This window comes from Acomys russatus, chromosome 1 (assembly GCF_903995435.1).
Source record: "Acomys russatus chromosome 1, mAcoRus1.1, whole genome shotgun sequence".
NCBI lineage: Eukaryota > Metazoa > Chordata > Mammalia > Rodentia > Muridae > Acomys > Acomys russatus.
This window is the reverse complement of record NC_067137.1, coordinates 105,862,508-105,875,543: the sequence shown is the minus strand read 5'-3', so window position 1 is coordinate 105,875,543 and position 13,036 is coordinate 105,862,508. Positions and strand designations below refer to the sequence as shown.

Sequence of the window (13,036 nt, the reverse complement as noted above, 5' to 3'; positions counted from 1 at the left end):
GAGAGTTCGTGTCAGAGGCAGTCCCCACTTTTTAGGTTTAATACAGCATTCTGTGACCATGTGAATCGCTCTTGAAGATTTTCTTTTGTTAAATGAAATAAGCCATGTACGTTTGTATACCATGTGTGGGTGGTACCTACATCTGTTAAATGTGTATTGTAGGCCTTGGTCCCATGCTCTCTGGTTAGTCATTAGGACTCTGGGAGCCCCTATGGGCCCAGATTAATTGGTTCTGTAGGTTTTCTTGTGGTGTCCTTGACTTCTCTGACTTTTAAAAATGCTTCCTGAGGAATCTTCTGGAAGAGCAGGCAGTGATAAAGCCAGTGGGTGTGGCTCAAAAATTTGCAGTGACTTTTACTCCAAGTGTTTTGCTTTGAATTAGCATACCTAAGCAGGAATGGACCTAGGGAAATCATCTTGACTTTCTGGAGTAACTATCATTAACTTTTCAACAGAGTGATAATCACATTAAAACAAACAGTACTCACTTCCTTGGACACTAAGAACATATTTTTTTCATGATACCCCCAGAACAAGGAATCAATATAATTATGACTGAGTAGTAAATGACAAAATACAGCCTTACAGAGATTGAGCACTACTCTGGCCTAATTCTATTTTCAAAAAGAAGGCACTGCTCTGCACTGACTGAAATCTTCTAATTATGCAGCATTTATATTCGGACTCTCTATCTCCAAGTCTCACTTACTTTCTTTGGTGCCAAAATGTATTCACCTAGTGGTTTTTAAAATTGCATTTATTTATGTATGTATTTATTTATTAGTGGATGTATACATGTGTTTGTATATATGCATATATGTGTGTGCCTAAGTGCACACATGGAGGCCTGAGGACAGCATGAGAGAGCTGGCTTTCTCTTTCCAGCATATGAATCTCAGGAATTGAACTCAGGTGAGACTTATGTAGCACCTTTACTCACTGAGCCATCTTACTGGCCCACCCAGTGTTTTATGTTTTTGCTGTTTTTTCTTCATTACTCTCTAGAATTAAACAAACAATATGTGGAAGATTTGCCATAACTAAATTATCATTTTGCTTTACTTCTATCCTATATTATCTATTTTCTCCAGCTAGGCCAATATAAAGTTCTATTTTTATTTTGATCTTCATTTATAGACAGAGAGCACATCACTGCCTTTCTTCAAATACAAGGAAAGAGGCCATGATATTTTATGTCTGTCTTAAAGTCTTGGTCACTGTTTTAGTAATTTGAGATAGGCGCCTAACTCTTTCAGAAAAATCAGTTAGGAAGGGGGGACCAGTAGATGGCTCTCTAATTCCTGAATTAGAAAGAACAGCACTAATACATTTGAGCGCTGCTGAACAGATTTGGTTTGATTGCACCGATGACAAGAATAAACTTCATGCAGACTTGCTGAAATGGGACACTTTGTGCTGTTTTGTCATGTAGCTTAAAATGGGAAAGCTATTCTTGACCCTCCTTGTCCTTGACAAGTTGTGAAGATTGTTAAAGAAATCAGCACCAGCAAGGAAGACAATTTGTTCTGCTGTGAATAGAACAATGACTTCATCTGTACATAGCAGCATCTTCCTTGGGATCTAAGATAGTCAGAGAACCAGAGCTAATGTGAAATAAATGGATCCAATTGTCATCCTCAGGTAACATCAGGACACCTTTCACTGTATGACATCCCACCTTACTGAAAATATGTAGGATCTACCTGTGTTCATTAAGATGAATACAGCATGTGAAAGCTGTAGAAAGATGAGATATAGAAAAAAAGGATAATATTCCAATTTGTCTTTATGAGATAGCATTATGCTTTTCTGTATTTTTAGAAGACAATTTTGTAAAGGAAGAGTTTGCTTTTAAAATATTGACAAAATCCTTCCTAGCATTGGAAAGAAAATAAAAATATTTTATCAGCATATGCATAGATGTGTCTGTAAAAACATGCTTGTGTATAGTACACAACTCCATGACTTGAAGATAATTTTCTCTTGTTCAAAAAGTGTTACCTCACTCCATCTCATGTATATTCAGCTGCTGTTTTTTTCAGAAGCCAAGTTTTAAAATGTCCTGACAATAAATGTGGCAGAAGATAAATATTTGTCCCATTGGAAATTATTCTGGTGTTTTGAGACATAGCTCCTGTCAATATCACATTTTATAAGCTAGACAGGGATGGCCCCATACACTACTCTCTGAGGAAACTGCAGGTCCAGAAAGAAACATTCCAGGCATCCTGGTAGTAGGTGGAATGTGGACTCCACATAGCCTCAACTTCCACAGTACCTTTAGGTTGTGCGGAAGAAGTCTGAGCATCTATGAGGTGTAGACTCTGTCATCAGCGGGTACAAACATTCCCAGTGGCTAGGACACAAGGGTGCTCTTTCGCATAGTTCACTAGCCACACAGCAAACCATCCTCTACTATATCCATGCAATCTGATGGGTTTTTGAATAGGCCGAATCTCTAGGAGAACTGAATTTGGTTGTAAGCAGAAGCAGAGGTAAAAGGAATGGAGATACGTCCCTTCAAGCTAACTTTGCATAGCTTGGGTTCCTTAAGGTGAACTTTCTAATAAGGGCTATATTCAGCCCCCTCAAGTGCTGAAATTTTAAGCATATAAGAAGCTGCTGTGTACATTAATTTTTAAAATTTGAAATCCATAACATATAAAACTGAGTGATACTTAGATTAAATAAAATATTCCATAAGAACCAAAGAATACTTATACAATCCCTGCTATCACAGTGGCTGAGACTGTTTGGAGGGAAGCATGTTTCTACTTCCATCTTATATGCCACTGTTTACAACTGACATCTTCATCAAACAGATGGATTGATAAGATTATATGCTTCTGTCTTCTAATTATTTCGACAGTGGGGAAGCACTGAGTTTCTATAATGTCTGAGGTCCTGTTATTCAAGTCAATTTTCTTCATCTTATAACTGTCCTATGTATTTGGATCCATGGGAGGTACTTTAACCAAAGCTGTAATTATTTTTCCTCTTTTTAATTTGTATATTCTTAGGAAAGAAGGAATTAAGAAGGGATGAGAGGAACGATAGGCTGAGAAACAGCAGAAACATCACTCTCCCTTTTACTTGCTAAAAAGGATGATACATAGTGCAACATTGCAGACGTCCTAGTAGAGCTTGCGTTAAAAAGTCACTCTTGTTGTAGGAATAGAAATTCCTAGTGATACTAAATTGACATATAATTTTAGCAACAGTCTTATTTATGTATGTCTTGAGGCTAATGGCAAAACAGAAAAGCCAGAATAATTGGGGATAATGTAGTTCAACTTTTAAAAGGGAGTTGCACGTGGTGAGAACTGTAAATTTCCATATGGGATAGTTGGTGCAGACTCTTAGCTAAACTTCTGCTTCCCAGACTTTAAAAGGGAAAGATTTGTGGACACTGACATGAATGGGACCACTTTCCATCCATTCTCAGTCAGAAGCAAGTGCCAAGGACTTACACCAAGAGAGCTGCTTTAAAAATTATGTGTTTTTTTTTTTTCAAAATAAAAAGGTGCTTTTTCTTTCTCACTTTGAATATAAGCTAGAGAATAATCTTAATCTTCCTTCTGTAGTTACATGATCTCAGAGAAAGAAACTTCTGTGCGAATAGTGGGGACAATGAAGAAGCACCCAGAACCTCTGTCCTTGAGTTGTCAGGGGGTTCTGTAGATCCACTTGAGTCCAATGTACAGAAGATTAGGTTATTGTGGGATTAGTGTGTCTTCTCCAAAGTTCAAATGTAACTAAATTAACATATGTGCTGGCACATCCTCAGAGAGGTATCCTAAAAAGGAGCGACACTCCTCCAGTGTTAGGATTAACATCTATTTAAAGGGGATTTCAGAACATCTGCTTGGCTTGATCTTCTGCCTTCTGCCATGTGAGAACAGAAGAAACCACTCATCTGGGAAAGAACCTCTGGCTACCATCTTGGGCTTCCAAGCATATGAGATACATATATCTAGTATTTTTCCCCCAGATTTCCCAGGTTGCTGTATTCCCTTGTAGAAGTGTGGGAGACTGAATCACAGAAAGGTGCTCACCTATTTCCTGGCAGCCAGTCATTGGCAGGTTGATTCCACGTTGAAGGAAACATGTTTCTCAAAGGCTGAGGCTGATCACACAGAAAAGCAGGTACAGAGGTCTGTTTGGGCTGAGGAAGCTCTCTTATGGACAGTCACAATGAGGAAGACTCTATAAACCTATTGTTTAGCATAGAAGACAAGCCCAGTATTTGGCAGGAGTAGTGATGGTCCTGATGTGAACAAAGAGGAATATCAAACTAGATTCTCAGTAGCTCAACAGAAAAGATAAGCTATTAAATTCATACAAGAAATTCATAGCAAGTTTTAAAAACACGGAACAGAGATGTTTGTGGTCTATTAGAGACTATAGTTTGGACAAAGGAGAACTGTTGCATGCTCACACCCCTGTGTTCAAAACTGTATCACGTATTACTGCATTGAATTACACATGAGCATCATCCTGACAGCATCCCAGAGATGGAACCATTAACTCTTCTCTATTGATTTTGAGTCCTAGGGTCCTTTTCTCTGCTCCAAATTGCAATGGTTGACTAACGTAAAAATACTCATGCATATTTAGGTATGCATGTGATACAATGGCAGGCTGATAGGACCCCAGCAAGCACACTGACTTTAAAGCCTTTTTACTTCAATCTTATTTCTACTTCCACGCAACTCAAAAACCGAGAACAGATTTTTCCCAAAGCAGTGACTGAGCTGAGGTGATGTGACTTGCTCAGATGATTCCTGTTAGAACATTTAAAAAAATCATAGCTGAACATGTTTCAGCATCTTCTCCCATTTTACTTGAGTACAAACATCTCTCTCTCTCTCTCTCTCTCTCTCTCTCTCTCTCTCTCTCTCTCTGTGGAAAACCCACTTGGAGAGAGTCAAGACTCCAGAGGTGAACTAGCAAGATGGTAAGAAAGAGAAGTTGTCTGTGCCAACTCCTGTTAAATCCTACTAAATGAATTAGAAAGATACCCCCTACTGCCAATACACACACACACACACACACACACACACACACACACACACACACACACACACACACACTAGCATAGTAATTTCATTTATTTTGAAATGTCACTAAACACTGTATTTAAGAGTGAAATTTTGTTTCATGCCCATGTCAAATGTATGATTTGTCTTCTATCAATATCAATCGAGGACAGGACATTACAGGGGAGAGGTTAGCAAGTCAAGAGCTGGTAGGTAATAAGCACTTTAATTGTGTCCAGTTGTCCTCTTCTATAGCACAAATGGTGGCATAAAATGACCACACAGTGTATGTGCGAACAGCCTGCCTCTATGAGTCTGACACAGTTTTACACATAGCTTATTGCCTACCACAAAGAAAATTCACCAGCCTTTGCACATGAATACATTTGATTAAGCATGATTATCTAAATTACTTATTTTCTGCAAATAAGAGACATGTAATTCTCTCAGATTGAAGCATGGCAGATTTTTACTTGTTCCCTTTTCAAAAATAAAGAAAACAATAAAAACCTCAAAGATGTTATTCATGTACTTTAAATATATTTTGTTTATGATATGCACATGTGCTATGAATTATTTAAAACCCCAGTTTAGGAATATAGCCCTTTAGATATAATTTTTGACAGCAATATTGGGTGAGAAACTAGTCATTTCCCATTGTAAGCCTTACAGAACTTCTTGCAGGGAACACGCCTATTTATGTAAATAAAATGAGATGCCGTTTTAGGGGACTGACTCCTCTTTATGGCTGAGGAAATTGATTCCAGATTTTGGAGTCGAGGAGAAAAGAGTGGAAAAACAAACTGATTTGTCAATAAAATACATAATCTATAAAGATAGTTTAAACTGTAATGACACTACTCAAATCAAGTAATTTGATTAATCTTTTTTTTAAAGAAAGATTTATCCCTTTTTGCTTTATGTATAGAAAATTTGCCTGCACATACATAAGTGCACTGCATGAACTGCTCATGCCTACCTCATGAGGCTGGAAGAGGATGCAGGATGCTCTGGAGTTGGGACCTGGGAATGAAACCTGGGTCTTTTGCAAGAGCTTTAATCACTGACTAATTTCTCTATTCCCATTGGTTAATTTGATAAAAAATATGCATTTTTTCACCATGTTACAAGTCAGAATACCAGCTTAGAGTTTTACTGGTCTAACTAAATCTTTTAAGGACCATTAAACTTGTAAGATTACTATTAAGATGTGCTAGAATAACATGAAAAAAAAAAAGTGATGTTTTCCCCTGATTTGTGAAACAATTTCTTAGAACTCTACCTCTGTATTAAATGAGGTCAGTCAGGAAATGGTATGGACAGTGTACAGGAATGTCCTCTGTTCATCTTCCTTACAATTTCTCAGAGAAATGGAGAATTGAGACAATTCAGCCTCATTTATACAAGTGTCTTCCATCTTCTGGGACACTCAGCAGTAAGTATTGTGGAATGATAAGTGAAACATAGATATTTAACCTTGAAAAATGTACCTGCCTTAACTTCAAAGGAAGAAATGAAGCATTCCCCAGTGACCAAATTGGGTTTTTTTCCCCTGAACATGCTTAAATATGTGCATTTTGTCACTGAGAATCAGTCACATTTTCTCATATTTGCTCATGTGACCAATTAAATCTGACTCTGGGAGATCATTTAACATTTAAGTATCGTCATATTTGATATATGACTCAGCAAATTACTTTTATTGTGAGTAAAATAAGTTGGTAGAAAATACTTTAATTTTGCTGCACAAGATAATTACAAAGAAGGTGCCTTGAGGACTAGACAGGCGCTTGGTCAGTCAGCTGATTACAACACATGCATGGACACACGATCTCCAGCATCCATTTGATTGGAAAGATGGCTCATCAATTAAGAGTTCTTATTGCTGTTTTTGTAGAGGACCAGAGCTCAGATCTCAGCACCTACACTTTGTCTCACAGCTATCTGTACCTCAAGTTTCATGGGTCCCAATATCCTTGTTTGGCGTCTCTGTATATGTGGTTCACATCCATGTATGCAGGCAAACACTTACAGAGAAAAGAGGGGTCTCTATAAAGCTATCTTACTAATTCTGAGACTAGGATGGGAGAGTGGAAACACCCTGGAACTTTTTTTTAATACAGCTATCTTAATTTAAAGGATTATCCCCAGAATCAGTGAGATTAGTGAAAAAAGGAGTCCATGAATTTGAAGGACAGTAGGGAGGGGTATATGGGAGTGTTTGGAGGGAGGAAAGGGAAGGGAGAAATGTTGAAACTAAGTTTTAATACAAAAGGTAAGAAGAACCAAAATGGAAAGTGACTAAGAAGGAAGCTTGTTGTGACCCTCTACCTGATGCCATACACAATCGCACACACAGGGACACACATGCACACATATACATGCACATATACAGAAACACACACATTTATATGCACATGTACACACAAGTTGCTGTTCTAACACATTTATTTAGAGTGAACACTCAGCTTTCTATCATCTATGTGTCTATCTATGTATCTTTCATCTATCTATCTATCTATCTATCTATCTATCTATTTATATCATCTATGTATCTTCTATCTAACTTTGAAAATGACATATCCATTTATGGAAACAACTGTTATCACTCCTTCTCTGGGTCCAATACTTCCCCAGCCATAACTTATTTTCTTTTCTCTAAGAACAAAACATTATCTATTGATTGGGAGCAATGTTCATAAAGGAAAGAAGTTTCAGGGATACCTACTGTTGTTCTTGATGCTGTTATATTTATTAAGGCTTCCACCATGTGCACTAATGATAATTTCACTTGTACATATATTGACCACTTGCAATTTTATAAGTTTCACCTGTGTTCCCTGCTTTATTACAAAGGATTTTAACACTTAAAAAAGTTGAATCTTGATCCAAGAGTTGGATGCACCTAACAGAAAAAGGAAAGCTAAGTAAGTAGCCACTTACAAATCCAGCACCAGGATAACATTACAAATTTTCATATTGGAATTTGGAAGAACACATTCTGGTATTGAACTTCAACATTAATAACTTGTAAGAGTCGGGCTTTGAACTTTCATTTACATCTCTGTGAAATGGCAATAAGAACATCTGGTATAATGCTGGGGGGATGGCTTAGCATCTAAAAGATCTTGCTGTTCTTGCAGAGGACAGAATTTCAGTTCCCATGTCAGGCCACAACTATATATCATTCCATCCAGCTCTGGGAGATCTGATATTCTTTTCTGGTCTCCACAAGAACCTAAAAACATTTTCTTTCTCTCCTCTCTCTCTCTCTCTCTCTCTCTCTCTCTCTCTCTCTCTCTCTCTCTCTCTCTCTCTCTCTCTCTGTGTGTGTGTGTGTGTCTGTCTCTGTCTCTCTGTCTCTGTCTCTCTGTCTCTGTCTCTGTCTCTCTCTCTCTCTCTGTCTCTCTCTCTCTCTCTCTCTCTCTCTCTCACACACACACACACACACACACACTTTTAAAAAATTAAAATAAAAAATCAAACATATACCAAGCTATACCAAGATGAAATGCTGTTTGGGACACTGTAGGCCTGACTTAAAGGTTGACATAGAGACATAGGGAATTCTTAATGTAGATAGCTAATATAATAATCAAGACATTCAATTTCACATAGTAAGCTTTTCAGGGCTAAGTGCCATCAACTGTACCAGTCATGTGAAGGACTCAGTAAAATAATCACTGATTGGAAGGCAAAACAAACATCTGCTTCTAAGTGATTGTGGAATACTCCAGCTGGCTCTGTTGGTACTTCCTGGAACAGACCTTGCCTAAGTGACCTAAGACTTGAGGCTTGCCTGGTTCAGACTCACTCAAGGTGTGCATCAGTTCCCAGTTTCATGATTAACACCCAGAATTAACTCCCCATTATGCTTAAAAGCAAAGAAAAAGCCCAAAATAGAAAAAAATAAAGCTGTTTCCAGCAAAGATCAGTGACAGCATATCTTATGAGTCCCTTGAATGTTAATATTCTCAGTAATGAATAGAATATATTTTGGATTTACATGTTTTTGTGCTTTGGATAGTACAAATGATTGGCACTAATAGTGTAATTAATTTCTTCACTTTTCCTTAAAAACCTAAAATTCATATTGTAGAAGACAGGACTGAATTCCAGAAGTCTCTGACATTTGGGCTTTCTTGGATTTGCATAGAGCTCAAATTAGTTGGGCAGACTCGGGCTTTAATAGATGCCTCCCATGGAGGAAAATCTGTTTGTTTTATGTAAATGCGATGCATTTGCTATTTTCTCTCTCCTCCATTTTCAGAGCTGGACACAACTTGAGCTTTATGTATACGTTTCTGATTGAGAATTCCATTTCCATCCTTTAACAAGCTGTATTCCGGAAAGGGAGTTGTGGCAGGAAGGTCTTGCTTAGCCTGTGAGGACTTCATTTGGAAATCCAAAAGGATTTAAAGTAGACATTTAAATCTAAAGATTTAAAGTAGACATTTGTGAGTAAATTTCACTTTTTTAAAACTTTATTTTATTTCTTACAATTAATTTTTAGAAACTGTTGAATGCCACTTGATGGTAGCCAATACTGCCCTACAGTTTCCTGGTTGAGTAAACTTAGGAGATGATAATGTTGCAAATGTAGTTGAGGCATGTAACATCTACGGAATTTGATTTCTTTTCACATTTTGGGGGGTTTCGATCTTAAAATTAAATCCACATGACTATTTAACTTTTAGCAAAGCAAATTAGGTGATCTGTAGTACTTTTGTTGGTTTGTTCATTTATTCTTTCAAAAATCTTTGCCTTATTAATAATAATAAAATGCAACTTGCTCATAATTAGAGGCCCCATTCACTTTTCTCTTTAAACAATGCTTGGCAAAAAGAAAATAAAATTCTTGGAACAGTAACAGGCACGGATTATGAACATTTCAGCTGACGAAAGTCAAATGTGTTCTGATGTGTAGGAAGCCAATCTACAAATGGGAGTTACTAAATGACTTCTCATGTCTGGCTCTCTGGAAAGACAAAACTATAGAAACAGATAAATAATAAAGTCTGTTGCCAGAAGTTTGGTAAGAGGAAAGACACATGGGATATTCCCAGGGGACTGAATTTCCAAGTAATAGAACAGTTATTAATGATATTCAATGTGGTATGCATATGTTAGCACACATATTCGTCAATGTAATAAGACTGGAGATAATTTGTAAAGAGAGTGCTCATTTGGCATAGTCTTGGAAATTCCAATTTATGATTGGTTGCCCCTGTTACTTTGAGCCCATGGTGAGGCACCACATTATTTTGGGATTTCGTAGCAGCACAAATCCACTTATATACTACCGAGGAAACAAAAGAGAGAAGAAAAGAGACTGATGGTTTACAAACCTCTTTAAATGATGACCCAGAAGTACCTAAAAAACCTCCCACGAGCTGTCCCATTTTGAAGGTTTCATCATTTCCCAATTATAGAACCATGGGGACCATGTTGTTAGCATACAAATTATCATTGAATTCAAAATATAAGTTGCAGTGTACTTAATACTGAAAATGTGTCACCACCTAAACTATGGAATTTGAGTGACAGTGACTTGCCAATATATGTTCATGGATTGTAATATGTAATATGAAAACCACCTTTATACGAAAGACTGTTAATGAGGAGGTATTCATAAGGCAAGCAAGCACAGGAAATAAAACGAGAGACTCCCCTTGATTACTAGCAATCTAATTGACATCCCAAGACTCTTACATGCTTGTATTATGCACACAGTCAGTTCATTGCAAACAATGTACCTAGCTGCTTGCTAACAACTTAGTATACACATCCTACTGAAAACAACGGGTAATTTTTTCTTCACCTTAACAGCCGTGAAACTTAGATTTTACTCAATATTACTCCAGTTGTCTCTGGATAAGAGAGTAGGGACACTGATCAGGTTTGAATGGGTTTTAGCACATGCATGATAAATATGTGTATGTTTTAAGAGAGCTTTTGTGGAGAATATCAAATTTTCTATCGTATGCGTGTTTATTACTGGACATAAATATGATTAAAATCAGATGCATTGTAGGAAGAGTATTTTTGACATTGTGTTTGACCTGCTCTATCTATTACTTTCAGGAAAGCTATGTAGCTATATTTGCAATTTTTTATGGTTGTTTTCATTTTATTTTTCAGCTTTTAGGAACTTTATTTTCCTTCTGCCTTTCCCCGCTTTGCTCAGGTGTCTGCAGAAGAGCGCCACTCAGTGCTGGCTGCTCCAGCCCACTCAGTGGCCTGCGCTGCGGGCATTGCTGACCAGTCTTCTTTGGCTGGCTGGGTGCTCCAGTCCTCAGTAGGGAACTACTGGACCGGTACAGAGGGCATCAGCACACCCTTAGACCAGTCTGCCACTTTTGGCTGAACAGAGGTTAAGTCTGGAGCTGGCGCAGTCCATTTGCCCTGGAATCCCTCCTTGGTCACGGCCTTCTTAGCAGCAGCCTGCTCCTCCTTCTCAATCTCCTTTGGGTCTCTGTAGAAATAAAGATCAGGAATACTCTTCCATGGGTGCTCACGGGAGATAATATCACGCATGTGGAGTACTTCCCGGACTAGCATCCACCACATCAGACCCATTGAGTGATCCCCCTTGTTTCATGCGATGTCAATGTTTACATAATGCAGAGGAGAATCCGTGTGGCACAGAGCAATGGTGGGCAGGTTGACACATGAGCCCTCTGTGAGGGGCTGGTGGTCAGAGCTGGGGTCAGTCACCACTAGAAGCCATGATTCCATGAAGGCTGCTTGGATCTGGTTGGTGAAGGCCCCAGGTGTGAAGCTGCCAGCAATCGGAGTGGCTCCAGTAGCAGCAGCAAACTTCAGCCCAGGTCTCCGGAGAGTGTTCCTGTAGGAGACGTCGCAGACATCAGCAGCGTTTCCAATGGCAACAATAGCCCTATCTGCAAGCAACAGCTTCTCTTAGGTCTTCCTCAGATTAATGATGTAGATGCCATCAAAAGAAAGAACGTCTGTAGATGTATTGCTCCATCTGAAAGTTAAGGTTGGTGCCGCCTAAGTGGGTTCCTGCGGCAAAGAGTTTGAGAACATCCTCCTCCTTCATCTGCAGGGCATCAAGGGCTCTGGACATTGTGTAAGCATCTCTTTATGGGAATCAAGAACAACGCCTTATGGACCCATCCCTGGGCAGCGCAGAAAAGCACGACTCTTCATTTAAGTTCCTTAAATGAAAAGTCAATAAGTACCCTCCCCTGGCTTCAACCATGGGTGACATTCACACTGGGAAAAGGAAATTTCAATAAACTGTCAACTAAATTTTTTCTGTGAACTTAAAATCTATGCTCAGAATTTTGACAATGAAACAAAAAACATACATTGGAGAAAACCCAGTAGCCTCAAAAAATGATTTTGGCCAAAGTTGAGAGCTACATGTAGAATAATGAAACTCTATTCTTATCTCTCACTCTAAATAAACTCTAAATAAATCAGATACATCAAGAATGACTTGAGATGGAAGTCAGGGATAGGCTTCAAATTATAGGCAGAGAAATAACATGATGGGACAAGCATTAATATCAACAACTCATAAATAGAAGCACATAGAAATAAAAACCTTATATATAACAATGAAAAAGCAGATTACAGACAAATATTTTATTGCCTATCTGATACAGAGTGTCTCAAATATACAAATAACAATAACTACAAAACCAACAAACAAACAAGCAAAGAAAACAAATAAACCAAATTAAAATTTGGGGCAAGGAAGTAAACATAGAGTTCTCAAAAGAAAAAAACACAAATACCTAAAAAATTATTTTTTAAAAGTGTTCAGCATGTTTAGCCACTAGGGAAATGCACATTAAAATTACTTTGAGATTTCATTTCGTCTTAATAAGAATAGCCAAAATAAGTAATAACACAACAAAGTGCTAGTGTAGATGTCAGAAAGAGGAAAACCAATTTTTATGTATCTATTTTTTAAAGCACCCTATTGTTAAATGTTAAGGTTCAATGTACGATTATTTATATAATAA

General features: G+C 37.9%; 1 pseudogene; it reads right to left on the bottom strand.

Annotated features, from left to right (window-relative positions):
* Positions 1-11,222: 11,222 nt before the first annotated feature.
* On the bottom strand, positions 11,223-12,129 carry LOC127192735 (40S ribosomal protein SA-like; annotated as a pseudogene).
* Between the last annotated feature and the right edge of the window lie 907 nt (positions 12,130-13,036).